General features: G+C 47.5%; 1 long non-coding RNA gene across 1 annotated transcript in view; it reads right to left on the bottom strand.

Moving 5' to 3' along the window:
- The window catches only part of LOC135249748 (uncharacterized), a 40,776-nt gene that overhangs the window by 16,257 nt on the left and 8,897 nt on the right, over positions 1 to 15,622 (bottom strand). The window lies entirely within an intron of this gene.

Below are 15,622 nucleotides of genomic sequence, written 5' to 3'. Positions count from 1 at the left end.
AGCCCCACATCAGTGACATCTGAAATCCTTCCAGCCTGAAATGAGGCTTCAGCAGAAGGGCTCCAGATTGACTGCAGGACAGCACACAGAGAGAGAGAGAGAGAGAGAGAGAGAGGAGAGAGAGAGCTGTTAAGAAGGATCAGCTCTGGGTGTGGGGTTAGAGGAAATGGAGTCCCCCCAGGATCAGGGTGAGGGCGTTTGTCTTGTTCACATGAATGACCTTGAAGTCAGGCATTAGCAGAAACACCACTGCATAAATCAACACTCTGCAATAGCAAGCAAGCTGCAAGCAACTGAAGTCATCCGTGATGATTTGAGCAGACACCTGGTAAGTAAAACTTCTAAATGCAAATCTCAACATTATGTGCCATAACACTTAGAGATAATATTAGGTGGAAGAGGCTAAATTAGTGCATATTTTCAATTAAATCAATTATTGGTACACCAAAGTAAGTTCTCCAGATAATGCTACTATCTTTAAAAGCTGGGGTCTTATTTTTGACATTGATTTGAATTTAGAGACACATATCAGAAATGTTACTAAATCTGCTTTTATAACTTTAAGAATGTAACCAGGTCCAGCTCATTTTCCTCTCCACACTGGAAAGCTAATGCCTGGATTCATTACCGGTCATCTGGATTACTGTAATTCTCGACTCTGGCCTCTCAGAGAAAATGATTGATCAGCTACAACACGTACAAAACGCAGCCGCCAAGGTGCTGATCAAAATGAAGAGGAGCACACATTACTCCAATATTAACATCACTGCACTGGCTCCCAGTCCATTTCCGAATAGAATTAAACATGCTTTTATTAGGTTTTAAATCTGCGCACGGACTTGCTCCTGATGAAGACACGGTCTATAATGTCCTCAGTAGAGCTCTCAGATCACGTGATTCTCTCCAGCTAGCCAGTCCACACGTCAGCACGAAGACTTTCTGTGAGGCTGCATTCCATTACCATGCACTCAAACTCTGGAACCGCTTCCCCATAGATCTGAGAAACTCTGAAACAGTACGGTCATTTAAATGTAAACTAAAACCCTATCTCTCCACTCCTGCCTCTTCTTAGAAGTTATTGTGTCGTCCTCTTGTTTTTCCTCCTCCTATTTTTGTTCTTATTCTCCTCTTTCGCTGTTATCTATCATTTTTGCTACATTTTTATCTTCTGTAAAGCACATTGCATTGCTTGTATGAAATATTCTATATAAATAAAGTTTATTATTATACAGCTTCTCTGGATCAAGACACTGGGCTAAAGCTGAAATGTGTTTCTATGAATGTGAATAGTTTACATTACACACTACCACACTGCACTGAATGATATGCAAGTTCTGAAAAAAGTACAGAACCAGACAAAAGCTTAAAAAAAGTTATCTATAACAAGAAAAAAACCGTAAGATCCTTATACACTACCGGCTCATTAAACAGAGTTTAACCTGGATTAATAAAGATGAAAACAGAAGCTATTTATGGCTAAGTCCTACCAGCAGACCACACTGAAAATGGAAATTAGTTCAAGGTCAGTTCAGCATTGATACAGAGAGGCTTTTTCTACACAGAGTCATCCATGAACAGCACCACACACCTGCCCTCACAGAGGGAACCAAGTCCAGAGTGGAGGCATCGTCTCTGCCACTGTCCGCCACGCTCTGCTCCCCCCACACTCTGTTCCCCCCACACTCTGCTCCCCCCATGCTGTTCCCCTCACGCTCTGCTCCCCCCACGCTCTGTTCCCCCCACACTCTGTTCCCCCCACGCTCTGTTCCCCCCACGCTCTGCTCCCCCCACGCTCTGCTCCCCCCACGCTCTGCTCCCCTCACGCTCTGCTCCCCCCACGCTCTGCTCCCCCACGCTCTGTTCCCCCACGCTCTGTTCCCCTCACGCTCTATTCCCTCAGCTCTGCTCCCTCATGCTCTGTTCCCCCATACACTCTGTTCCCCCCACGCTCTGTTCCCCATGCTCTGTTCCCCACAGCTCTGTTCCCCCATGCTCTGCTCCCCCAACACTCTGCTCCCCCGGCGCTCCCAGAAGGGCAGATAACTGCTGATTTATTTCCTCTCCAGCTCTGCGTTTATTTATCTATCGCTCCCAAAACGGACTCAGCCCTCAGCCAGAGGACGGGACAGAACCGGGTCTTTGATGTCTGCAGCAGCAAAAACACACACCCTCAGTGTGTGACCTTGAGGGAGAGAAAGTGCACTCACTCTCTCTCCCTCCCTCCCTCTCTCCGTCCCTCCCTCTCCCTCCTTCCATGTGCAGTGGCTCTGAAGATGCACCGGCAACGGTGATCTCCGCTAAAGCTCAGGGACTGAAGGGGAGATTGGGTCACAGGTGGGATAAAGTGATTAGTGATTATATGGTGATGAGTGGGATAAGGTGATGAGTGGGATAAGTTTAGTGGGATAAGATGTTTGCAGACCGTGTCTAATGATGATGGGCATTTGTGTAAAGGGGCAGGGACAGCTTTTCTTCCCCTGTGCGCTTCAGGAAGCCTGCCTGCTGCTGCCTCCCTAACCCTGCGTTGACTCCAGTACCGTGGAATGGGCGGTCAGAGTGGGTAACCCAGAGCATGAAACAGTACCTCACCTGCTCATCAGTCCCAGACCATGTGACATAAAGATGAGCTGTGAGTGGATAGTGTGTGCAAACTGATGCAAAGCTCCCAAAGCCAGACAGCACGCGCAGTGCATTTCCTCGTCCTCATTCGTTTACCAAAAACGACCTTCTCTCAACTCTCCCCCATATGCTTGGTTGATGAACCAGTGGGGCTTTCACTCAGAAAGTTGTTTTCTGAAGAAGGCGCCGTGTTGCTCACACACTTATCTGGGGTCAGCTGACAGACAGCCCCTCCTCTCCTCTCCTCGGTGTGCGTCCGGCGCGGTCCGGTCTGGACGCACGTGAGCCACGCCAGCGGGCCCAGAAAGCCCGCGACTCCCCAGCCGCGTGTGTCAACCTCTGACTCTGACTCTGACTCTGTCTCTGACTCTGACTCTGACTCTGACTCTGACTCTGACTCTGACTCTGACTCTGACTCTGACTCTGACTCTGACTCTGACTCTGACTCTGACTCTGTTTCAGCAGCTCAATGCGGGGCTGCAGTCCTCCCCCTGTCAGGCTTACTCACAGCGCTGCGCCGATAGCAGACTATTCATGAGGCCCATTTAATGTGCAGTAATTACGGCATTATGTGCTCCTCCTGACTGAATCCACGCTGATTTACTGGTGAAAATCACATTTCCTCTAAACATATGTACTTGTAATGACTTTTCCACAGTTAATTGAAATTATATATCATCACTGGACTTTCTTTTTTAATAAAGTTGTGCTTTTTATAACTCGTTCAGAGTGATAATTATGCTAAAATGCTATCATGATATGATTGTGATTAAAAAATGTAATTTCAAAAGACTGACTTAAAAGACTGGCTGTTCACTGACTGCTATTTGCATTTTGTCATAAACAGAAGTGTGAGGCTATTATTTCAATGCTAATGTCATTTCAGTAGCTACGCATTACATACAGGGCTGATTGTAAAGTCCTAACTTTAAAAACATTTCACGAACTAGCATGGCGTGTCTATCATACATGCTTCTACCTTACAGGCCTGAAAGGTCAGGGGCATCCTGAAGATGCAGGTTATCTAGCTGACCCAAGAATTTCAAATAATCTGATGGGTGGTAGGGCCCTAGGTGTCACATGTAGCAGAACCCCTATGTGCAGTAGAGGAAGGGCTTGTGTGTGCAGAAGAAAGAGGAAGGTCTTGTGTGTGCAGAAGAAAGAGGAAGGTCTTATTGTGGAGCAGGAAGAGGAAGAGGAACCCCCGTCCCCTCACCCAGCCAGGCCGTCCCGTCACGGAACATCAGCAATTCAGCAAAACCAAGTGCAGCCGCAGTGCATTACCATACTCCTCACATTACTGTACTCCTCACATTACCGTACTCCTCACATTACCATACTCCTCACATTACCCCTCACATTACCCTACTCCTCACATTACCCCTCACATTACCCTACTCCTCACATTACTGTACTCCTCACATTACTGTACTCCTCACATTACCGTACTCCTCACATTACTGTACTCCTCACATTACTGTACTCCTCACATTACCGTACTCCTCACATTACCGTACTCCTCACATTACCGTACTCCTCACATTACCGTACTCCTCACATTACCGTACTCCTCACATTACCGTACTCCTCACATTACCGTACTCCTCACATTACTGTACTCCTCACATTACCGTACTCCTCACATTACTGTACTCCTCACATTACCGTACTCCTCACATTACCGTACTCCTCACATTACCGTACTCCTCACATTACCGTACTCCTCACATTACCGTACTCCTCACATTACCGTACTCCTCACATTACCGTACTCCTCACATTACCGTACTCCACACATTACTGTACTCCACACATTACTGTACTCCTCACATTACTGTACTCCTCACATTACTGTACTCCTCACATTACCATACTCCTCACATTACCCCTCACATTACCCTACTCCTCACATTACCCCTCACATTACCCTACTCCTCACATTACCGTACTCCACACATTACTGTACTCCACACATTACTGTACTCCACACATTACTGTACTCCTCACATTACTGTACTCCACACATTACTGTACTCCACACATTACTGTGCTCCTCACATTACCGTACTCCACACATTACCGTACTCCTCACATTACTGTACTCCTCACATTACTGTACTCCTCACATTACTGTACTCCTCACATTACCATACTCCTCACATTACTGTACTCCTCACATTACCCTACTCCTCACATTACCATACTCCTCACATTACCGTACTCCTCACATTACTGTACTCCTCACATTACTGTACTCCTCACATTACCCTACTCCTCACATTACTGTACTCCACACATTACTGTACTCCACACATTACTGTACTCCACACATTACTGTACTCCTCACATTACTGTACTCCTCACATTACTGTACTCCTCACATTACCCCTCACATTACTGTACTCCTCACATTACCGTACTCCACACATTACCCCTCACATTACCGTACTCCTCACATTACTGTACTCCACACATTACCCCTCACATTATGTACTCCACACATTACCCCTCACATTACCGTACTCCACACATTACTGTACTCCACACATTACTGTACTCCACACATTACTGTACTCCACACATTACCCCTCACATTACCATACTCCTCACATTACTGTACTCCTCACATTACCCTACTCCTCACATTACTGTACTCCACACATTACTGTACTCCACACATTACTGTACTCCACACATTACTGTACTCCACACATTACTGTACTCCACACATTACCGTACTCCACACATTACTGTACTCCTCACATTACCGTACTCCTCACATTACCGTACTCCTCACATTACCCCACTCCTCACATTACCCCTCACATTACCCCACTCCTCACATTACCCTACTCCTCACATTACCCTACTCCTCACATTACTGTACTCCTCACATTACCATACTCCTCACATTAACACAGACGCTCGATTATATCAGCTCAGTGTCTGTGTGAAATGAGTGAGCAATTAGATCATTACTGCCCCAAAGGCACAAAAGGGGAAGTCATGTAAAATATAAAAAATGATGGACTGGTCCAGAAATTATGGATTGAGCAAATGCTAGAGATGAAGCATGTGACAAGAGATCCCCAGTTTTAGCATGGAGGGGTACAGAATGGCACACCCCCACCCCCCACCACCCCCTCCTGCACATAGGTTTGGGGAGAGACAGAAACATGGCACTCCCAATATCTGTGTATGACTTACTTGCTAGACTAGCTAGCTAGCATGCTTGTGAGACTTCACCAGGTGGTACAGTAGTGTGCATCTCCCCCAAAGCATGAAATGTACGTGCCTATGGGGGTGGGGGGAGGGCAGGGGGGAAGAGAGAGAGAGAGGGGCACTGATGGCCATTTTAAAAGCTTCTCATCTCTGTGTTTTTCTGAGTGAGGAGTGTTTCTTCATAAATGGCACCAGGGGAAAATACAGATCGATACTAAATATTTTTAGACATTCACCAACGTAGGTGCTCCAACAGCACAAGAGAATTTTATATTTATTTCTCATCAAATTTTAGTACGCTTATTCCAGCTGTCTTATAAGCGGTTTATGTGTGAAAGCGCATGCGTGTGTGTGAGCGTGTGTGAGCGCAGTGCGTGTGTGTGTGTGTGTGTGTGTGTATAAGTGTGTGTGGCTGTTTGTATGGGACTAAGCATGCACACACAGCTGTGGCGTTTCCACACAGGAAACTCACCTGTGAATAACAACTGTTCTCAGTCTTTATGAAGCCAGGGGAGCGTGATGCAGCGTACGAAGCAGAGAGGAGAGACTGAGCCATCACCCTTTCCTACCACTCCTCCCTCCCTCCCTTCTTCCCCCCATGTCTGCATTGCCTCTCCTCCCAGTGACCGTGAAGCTCTCTCTCTCTGATCTGCTTAACGCATCCAAAGGGCCCTCATTATCCTCAGCATCAGAGCAATTAGCACTATGCAAGCTAGGAAATGAGTGTGTGTGTGTATGTGTGTGTGGAGTTATTGCGTGGTTTGTGTATTCATGTGTGCATGTGTGTTGATTTGTATTTGTGTGTGTGCGTGTGTAAAATACACATTCGCGTATGCGTGTTTGTATGTGTGTGCATGTGTTTATAAGTCTGTGAAAAAGTGTGTGCATATGTTTGTGTAAGTGTGTGTAAGTTCATGTGTAGAAGTGTGTGTATAAGTGTAAGTGTATGCATGTGTGTGTGTGTATAAGTGTACGTGCATGCATGTGTGTGTGTGTATAAGTGTATGTGTATGCATGTGTGCGTGTGTGTGTGTGTGTGTGTGTGTGTATAAGTGTATGTGTATGCATGCATGTGTGTGTGTGTGTGTGTGTGTGTGTCTGTCTGTGTGTCCACAAGTGTGTACTCACTGATGTGTGTAACACCTACTCCCCTGCTACATGCTCGGCTGATCACAGCTGTGAGATGTCCAGTGAACCCAGAGATCAGAAGGAAGGGAGAGGGGGAGAGAGAGAGAGAGCACAGAGAGGAGAAGAAGGAGAGAGAGAGGAGAGGGAGAGGGAGAGAGAGAGAGGAGGAGGGAGAGAGGAGGAGGAGAGAGGGAGAAAGAGCGAGAGAGGGAGAGTGAGGGAGAGAAAGAGAGGGGAGAGAGAGGGAGGGAGAGAAAGATGGGGGAGAGAGAGAGAGAGAAGGAGAGAGAGAGGGAGAGTGAGGGAGAGAGAGGGTAGAGAGAGACAGGGGAGAGAGAGAGAGAGAGAGAAAGGGAGGGAGAGAGAGAAAGGGAGACAGGGGTTTTGTAAGCTGATGTTTGCTGTGTCTATGCTCTCTTAAAAGCCTGCTGGTTCCTGTCCTGTACACAATGCCACTCTTTCTGTTTCCAGGGAAACCAGGAACCTCATTCTCCCAACGTCAGCCTCCAAAATAATCCACAAAAAATTTACAGAAATGAACAGGCTATTAATGCAGTGAGAGGTAGCTGCACTGAATGCTGAAATCCAAGTTCTGGGGACCAAACACTGGAGACAAGGACAAAAACCTCTCTTCTCCCTGATGCTACAATTCTATGAATTTTATTCAACAACCACATCAAACAATTAACCAGCAACACCACTGTAATGGACAGGCAGTGGATCGGTTGTGTTTTTCAGTGAATAAACAAACGGGCGTGTTTAAGATTCCTCCCATTTCATTTCGACGGTGGTTTGGACCCACATTTTTGACCTGTTTTTCATTTCACGGTTGAATAATAATCTGAGACAGAAGCAGATGTCGAGGCACTGAGTGCTCCTTCTATTCCGAATTTCCAGGTAGATCTGCACAGCCCCACACAGACCTGCCCTGAATTCAGGCCAAGACTCACCTCTACAGGTCAAGATCCAACTCTTCAGGTGAAGATCCACCTGTTCAGACTGCTCCTCACCGCTCCCCTCCGTAACACCTGTACCGTCCCTCACACCTGAGCAGGTGCAACTATGACTGTTCTCAGAGCCTGCAGCTCTATGCTGTGGTTCACCTTACGCAGCTTAATGCTCATGAGGGTTAGGGTTAGGTCCTAATTTGTAAGTAATTAGTTGAAGGGCGTTTGACGAGCTGTCAATCGAGTCCGTACTTCTTGCACTTGCTGTCTCTCTTGGGACTGCATTCTTCCCCTCTAGGGAATTACTGCACTTTGACCCCTGACCTTTGCACTTGTGTCAGCCATGTAAGTCACTCTGTATAAGAGCAATGGATAAATACCAGTAAACTCATCAGGTCAGACAGCCCTCTAGAGCAGTAATACTCAAACTCATCAGGTCAGACAGCCCTCTAGAGCAGTAATACTCAAACTCATCAGGTCAGACAGCCCTCTAGAGCAGTAATACTCAAACTCAGGCCCGGGGACACCCGCTATGCTGGTTTTTCTTCCAACCGCAAGTGCAGTCCCAGAATCTTAACAAGCTGTTAGATTTTCTCTAATTAGCTGCTTTTCATGTTTAGAGGGATTACCATCTCAAACCACATTATGACAGAATTAGCTTTGCATGTCATGAAGAATTAGATATAAGTCCCATGTTCATATTGTGCTATTGAGTGATGTTGCAATTACATTAAGAGGCAAAAGTTTTTGACTGAACAAATTAAAGATTGGGGTGAATCAATAGGCTCCTGTTTGGTGAAAGTGGGGACACAAGGCCATTAAAACGAACCATTTTGTAGATAATGAAAAATTCAAAGACACCTAATTAAGAAAAATTAACAGCTTGTTAAAATTCTGGAATTTTAGCTAGGACCCACTGCCCTAGATTGACCCCATGAAAACTACATTTCCCATGTGACCAGCGGAGGTGGAGCCAGCAGCCGAGCCTGATGGGAAAAAAACCCTGACAGACAGGTGGCCGGTGTAGAGCACTTACAGGTGCCCCTCCGATGACAGGACAGCAGGGCCATCCCTGAAGTGCTGTCGATACGGTTCATAAATATCAGAAACATGATCTGAATTTGGCAGAATATTCCGGCGAAAAAGCAGACATAACTCCCCTTCCTATAAATTATTTATTTTCTTTTTTTGAGGGAGAAAAAGGTCATTCCTAGTTGCATCCCTGCATCTTAACTTTCCCCCTCTACATTAATGTGTGTTTTGCTGGTATGGTAATTTGGGACACTGGAGATAATGACACAATTTCAGCATTGCTGACAATATAACCTGAGGTTTTTATTAAATACATGTTTTCCAGTGAAATACAAACTAAAGTAAACCACTATTAAAATGTTTTTACCTGTATATTACATTTCAACATGACAATGTCCTAATCAGCTGATGGCATTTCCCTGTTTTTATTCAGCGTCACTAAACTGAGAGTGAATTCAGTCTGCTCGATGGGAACCGTCCCTATGCTGTAGCCAGTCCTGTGTGCTGTGCTGTTAAAATGGGCAAAACCGCAGCCATCCCTGGAGCCAAATACATACAATGCAACAGAGCTCTTTGTCTATCACAGAGGGATATTCAGCCAAAATGGCCATCCAATATGCTAAATATGTCAGCGGTATTGTCCTGTGATGGTGAAACGCTCTTTGATATTTAAATGTGACTGAATAAGCCGCTCTGGCGCCGGTGACAGAGCGGCACGGGGGTGAGCGACTCTGCGGGTTTGTGAAATCCCGCTCGTCCCGTTTGACCGCTCGCTCAGAGGGGTCACACGCGCCCTCAGCAGCCCGGGGGCGCTGCACCGCGCTGAGAGAGCGACCGCGCCGCTCTACCATCACAACACAGACCTCTACCGCCCCCTAGTGCCCGGCTGTGCCACTGCAGAGAAAGGTTCCTGGCTCATCAAAAACAAAGTCCCTTCTCCATCTTTCCATAAAACAAAATCTCACAAACCGAGGGTCAGAACAAAAGTGGGAAGCGAACAGGTTTGGCTTCTAGGGGTCAGGGGTCAGTCAACCTGGGAATCGTTAGTCACAGAGCTCTACCTCCAGCATCACACTGAAATGCGTCACACCCCAACATGTATATTTTCAAAGAAACTTTAAAAAATGTATTTTGCCTTCATTACTGAACTAAGACTTATGCACACATTAAACTGCAAAAGCAATCAAGGCAGTTGCTATAATGCACTTTTAATCAGTAGATTAAAAATTCATGCATTCAGAACAACCAGATGGTCTAAAAACTTTAAAGCTCCCATATTAAATATTTCTGGTGGGAGATGAATTTCAGTGAAAGTAAATATGTTTGTATTTGGCCCAAGGGTTACTTTTGTAAGGCGTGGCAGGTTTTAGGAGGACAACCCAGCCAATATTGAGAAGTGGTTGTGGGTGGAGGAATGGGGTGATGGGAGCAGGGCGGTGTTGGGGTGATGGGGAGCAGAGCGACAGGGTGATGGGAGCAGGGCGGTGTTGGGGTGATGGGGAGCAGAGGGACAGGGTGATGGGAGCAGGGCGGTGTTGGGGTGATGGGGAGCAGAGGGATGGGGTGATGGGAGCAGGGCGGTGTTGGGGTGATGGGGAGCAGAGCGACAGGGTGATGGGAGCAGGGCGTTGTTGGGGTGATGGGGAGCAGAGCGACAGGGTGATGGGAGCAGAGGCGGTGTTGCGATGATGGGGAGAGAGGGACAGGGTGATGGAGCAGGGCGGTGTGGGTGATGGGGAGCAGAGGGACAGGGGTGATGGGAGCAGGGCGGTGTTGGGGTGATGGGGAGCAGAGGGACAGGGTGATGGGAGCAGGGCGGTGTTGGGGTGATGGGGAGCAGAGCGACAGGGTGATGGGAGCAGGGCGTTGTTGGGGTGATGGGGAGCAGAGCGACAGGGTGATGGGAGCAGGGCGGTGTTGGGGTGATGGGGAGCAGAGGGACAGGGTGATGGGAGCAGGGCGGTGTTGGGGTGATGGGGAGCAGAGGGACAGGGTGATGGGAGCAGGGCGGTGTTGGGGTGATGGGGAGCAGAGGGACAGGGTGATGGGAGCAGGGTGGTGTTGGGGTGATGGGGAGCAGAGGGATGGGGTGATGGGAGCAGGGCGGTGTTGGGGTGATGGGGAGCAGAGGGATGGGGTGATGGGAGCAGGGCAGTGTTGGGGTGATGGGGAGCAGAGGGAGGGTGATGGGAGCAGGGCGTGTTGGGGTGATGGGGAGCAGAGGGATGGGGTGATGGGAGCAGGGCGGTGTTGGGATGATGGGGAGCAGAGGGATGGGGTGATGGGAGCAGGGCGGTGTTGGGGTGATGGGGAGCAGAGGGATGGGGTGATGGGAGCAGGGCGGTGTTGGGGTGATGGGGAGCAGAGGGACAGGGTGATGGGAGCAGGGCGGTGTTGTGTCAGTATAAATTGGTGCTGTGGGTTGCCCTTTACTCCTGCCCTCGTCATTTTAACATTTTCAACTCAAAGGTTAAATATGAGCAGCAGACCGAGTAAAGGTCACAGATACCCTGCCATCCGCCCCGCGGTCCTGGCCCTGTTCCACTGGCTCTGTGTCTGCGCTCCGGACCAGACCGCTCCAAACGCCATCATTAAGACCGGCGCTGATTTCCAACGCTAACCTTCAAACCTCCGGAAGGCTAAGGGGAGGGGAGGGGGGGCAGAATCACATGCAGGCTTCATTTCATCCCACATTACAGAGTACAGGACCAGTGGCTAAAAGGAGTTGGAGTTCAACGGGGGCAAAGGTTTGAGTCAACAATATTCCCATCAGCAATATACAACTGAAATGACAACAATGAATGAGGTAAAAGCACAGACTGTCGGCTTTAGTTTAGGGGTATTTACATCCACAACTTTCATTTCTGATCCTTCTGCAGGGAGCACCAGTCACGTTAATGACGATGGCCACATGAACCTGAGCATTGCCCATGGTACCAGTCTGCCACCTGCTGGCCAAAGTTCATAATCTCATGCCATATTCAGAGCAGACGAGGAGAGCGCTCGGGTTAGGGAATATTAAACTGCAGAAGACACTCAGATCAGCATCACAGTCGCCATGCTGGATCAGAGGGCTCATATGTAATTATTTTAATTTCTGCAGGTAGTCTGGGGCTCAGCGGGATAGCTGGTGGTGATAAATGGGTGTTTACAGATGCATAACCACCTTGTTTCTCTCTCCTGGTGGTGCCTCACTTACTTATGCATAGCCTACGATTCTGGTGACTCACAGACCAAATTAATCAAACATGCTCCTCTCTCAAAGTTACAGAAACACCTTCCAGATGAAAATACACTTTCAATGGGTCAGAATTTTTTCAAATGTAGCAGATTAATACACATGACACATTTAGAATTAAATCAAGAATTATATTCCTCGGCTGTTCAAACTTAAGACACAGAATCCCAAAACTCAAACCATATCACTGGAATCTCAAGGTGAACAACAGGAGGAAACGAATGTTGCCTGAAAAAACCCAAATAACCTTTTGCAATAAGAACATTATTATTATTTGTTCATATATTCAAAGGTTTGAGGGAAAGCATATTTTATATTCTAGATCTGTTTTTTTAATCTTAGATGTTGATTCAAATATGAAAATTATTTGATCATTAACTAATAAATTATTAATCGATCATTCACAACTGCCCTGGATCCTGGAGATCTATCAGTACTCCCTCACTAGCTGCAGTGTTAGAACTAGTTATGAGAAAAACTGAATTCTCTAAGAGAGGGTCTACTGATGAATTGAGCCGCATTCACTGAACAGAATGAAAAATAGTCCCACACCATTGCTCGACCTTTGACCCCCGAGTCATTTGACCAAAGAGTTTATGACAACATCTCAACTCCAGCTGGCTGAGCTGTCAAATATACCGGGATTCGGACGCAACACTGTGGCGCAATAATGTTGCCATGGTGACAACGGCACTGAACCGGCCTGGTGTGTGCGGGGGGGGGGGAGGGGTGGTGTCAGGATACGCACAGACGGTCAAAATTAGCAACCAGCGAGAAGGTAAAGTTACAGTGAGTCTGAGATCGGCAGCTGGACGGGGTCAGGCGGTGCACTGAGCTCACGGTACCCTCTGTGCTGAGGATGCAGAGCTCTGTGCTGAGGATGCAGAGCTCTGTGCTGAGGATGCAGAGCTCACAGTACCCTCTGTGCTGAGGATGCAGAGCTCACAGTACCCTCTGTGCTGAGGATGCAGAGCTCTGTGCTGAGGATGCAGAGCTCACAGTACCCTCTGTGCTGAGGATGCAGAGCTCACAGTACCCTCTGTGCTGAGGATGCAGAGCTACAGATTCTTGTGTGAGGATGCAGAGCTCTGTGCTGAGGATGCAGAGCTCTGTGCTGAGGATGCAGAGCTCACAGTACCCTCTGTGCTGAGGATGCAGAGCTCACAGTACCCTCTGTGCTGAGGATGCAGAGCTCTGTGCTGAGGATGCAGAGGTCTGTGCTGAGGATGCAGAGCTCTCCGTACAGTATCATCACTGCCCTGAGAAACGAGGTCTGAGAGGCTAAAGAACTGAGCATGACTGAACAGGCTGTCTTTGTGTTTCATTAAAGGCAAAACATCACATGGTTGTACAGTACAGTACAGTACAGTACAGTACAGTACAGTATAGTACAGTATAGTACGCCTAATATATATGTCAAATTTAAATTATTAGTGGCAGGACATTTTGAACCTCCCTAATAATTGATGATGATGCTCCTTGTAGTTGTTAAATTAACAAATTAACAAAAACTGTAAAGTGTAATTAAAATAAAAAAGAAACCTTTGAAGAGATTTCCAAACAACTATCTGCTAAACACCAGGTTGTGTTTGTTAGCAGGTGGGTCTGTTTCAGGTGCTGGCTGAGAATGGGGTTAGGGTTTATCTGTAAGTGAGAGGGCTATCGGGTCAGTGTGAGCAGCGTGGAGGACTGTAAGTGAGAGGGCTATAGGGTCAGTGTGAGCAGCGTGGAGGACTGTAAGTGAGAGGGCGATAGGGTCAGTGTGAGCAGCGTGGAGGACTGTAAGTGAGGCAGGTCAGTGAGCACTGGAGGACTGTAGTGAGAGGCGTAGGTCTGAGCAGCGGACGGTAAGGGGTAGGGTCAGTGTGAGCAGCGTGGAGGACTGTAAGTGAGAGGTGGTAGGTCGGTGCATGGAGACTGTAGTGGAGGGCATAGGCGTAGCATGGAGGACTGTAAGTAGAGGCAAGGTCAGTGAGCAGCGAGATAGTGAGAGGTGGAGGCAGTGAGCAGCGTGGGACGAGCGGTCGAGCCCTTTGCGATGGAGAACACGCTCACAGGGAGCGGCGCTTGGCAGGAGCAGCACAGTATGATTCAGCAGCAGCAGGATCCATTGAGCAGATGACTCCATTTTGAGGAGCCTTACGCAGCAGAATCACACAGCGCCTCTGTCACAGCGCGCTCTGGGTCTGACACACACACGACTCAGCAGGGCGACTGCATCACACAGGGCGCTGAGGGCAGCTGCTGCTCTATTTGGGGAGATTTGGCCCTGAGCAGCCTCTCCGTTTCAGCTTCTGCCCCCGGTGCTACGGCTGGACTGCCAGCTGGGCTTCCCTCTGCTGCCATCAACATGTCCGGGCTACTACTGACCTCATTCAGAGTGCCCAGTGCTCTCTCCTCTCTCTCTCACTCTCTCTCTCTCCTGTCTCTCCCCCTCAGTCTCTCTCTCCCTCACTCTCTCAGTGGCTAGCCATGTGCAATTTTTGCTGTAGAATGTTTGGAACAGTGCCCCCTCATGGCAGGAAGACTAATGGACATTTCACAAAATGTTTTATTAAATTTATTGATTCAGTTTTAATGTAAATAAAACGCTGATGTCATGCCGTGGTACATGTTCCAGTGAGACGGGTTGCAGAGCCGCTGCGGGGGCAGGTGTATGCAAATCAGGCCTGGAATTTCAGACAGACTGGGGGGGGGGTCTGGGGGGGGGGGCGGCCGAACCCAAAACCCCCCTGTTGGCTACACGCCTGAGAGCCAGACATACCAGCTGCACATACCATACCCAACATGCTTTATGGGTTGCAGCTGCTTCACGTGTCACTAGACCAACGGGGCACACGCAGAAATGACATTACAGTTCTACCTTTAAATAATGTTCAGCATGCTCAACAGTACAGCTTATTTTAAAAACTGCTTGGTAACATCATCGGTTTCAACTGAATGTGCAATCACAACCTAAAAATACAACCAGATAATGACCGATGAATTAGACCTTGAGTAAATTTCTGATATTCACTGTACATTTATAACTGGTTACTGTGAATGTCCTTTCAGACAAGAATATCAATCAATAGTATTTCACTTTTGGGAAATAATCCTCTTTGCTGCAATGGTACTTGTTCAATATTTAATATCATCCATCATCCTGTTTCTTCAATTAAATATGAATGCTAGTCTCCCACATGGCTCAGTCACTCAGTGGGCCCACAGCAAATCAAAACTGACAATTAAACTGCATTTAAATATCTCACGTACGGAACCAAATCACGCGTGAAACCTAAAATGCTGATGGTTCCACAGCAAACGTTACCAGAATTGGTAATATGGGTATTGCTATTCAAAACGTTTATTTAACCGCGGTTCGCCATGGTTGCATTTTTATTTATTTCGCTTAATATCGTTTGTCTGATCATTTAACATAGTAAACTCTGTTTAA

Source organism: Anguilla rostrata, chromosome 3 (genome assembly GCF_018555375.3).
Source record: "Anguilla rostrata isolate EN2019 chromosome 3, ASM1855537v3, whole genome shotgun sequence".
Taxonomy (NCBI): domain Eukaryota; kingdom Metazoa; phylum Chordata; class Actinopteri; order Anguilliformes; family Anguillidae; genus Anguilla; species Anguilla rostrata.
The sequence above is the reverse complement of the archived record's forward strand: the minus strand, read 5'-3'. Positions and strand labels throughout refer to the sequence as shown.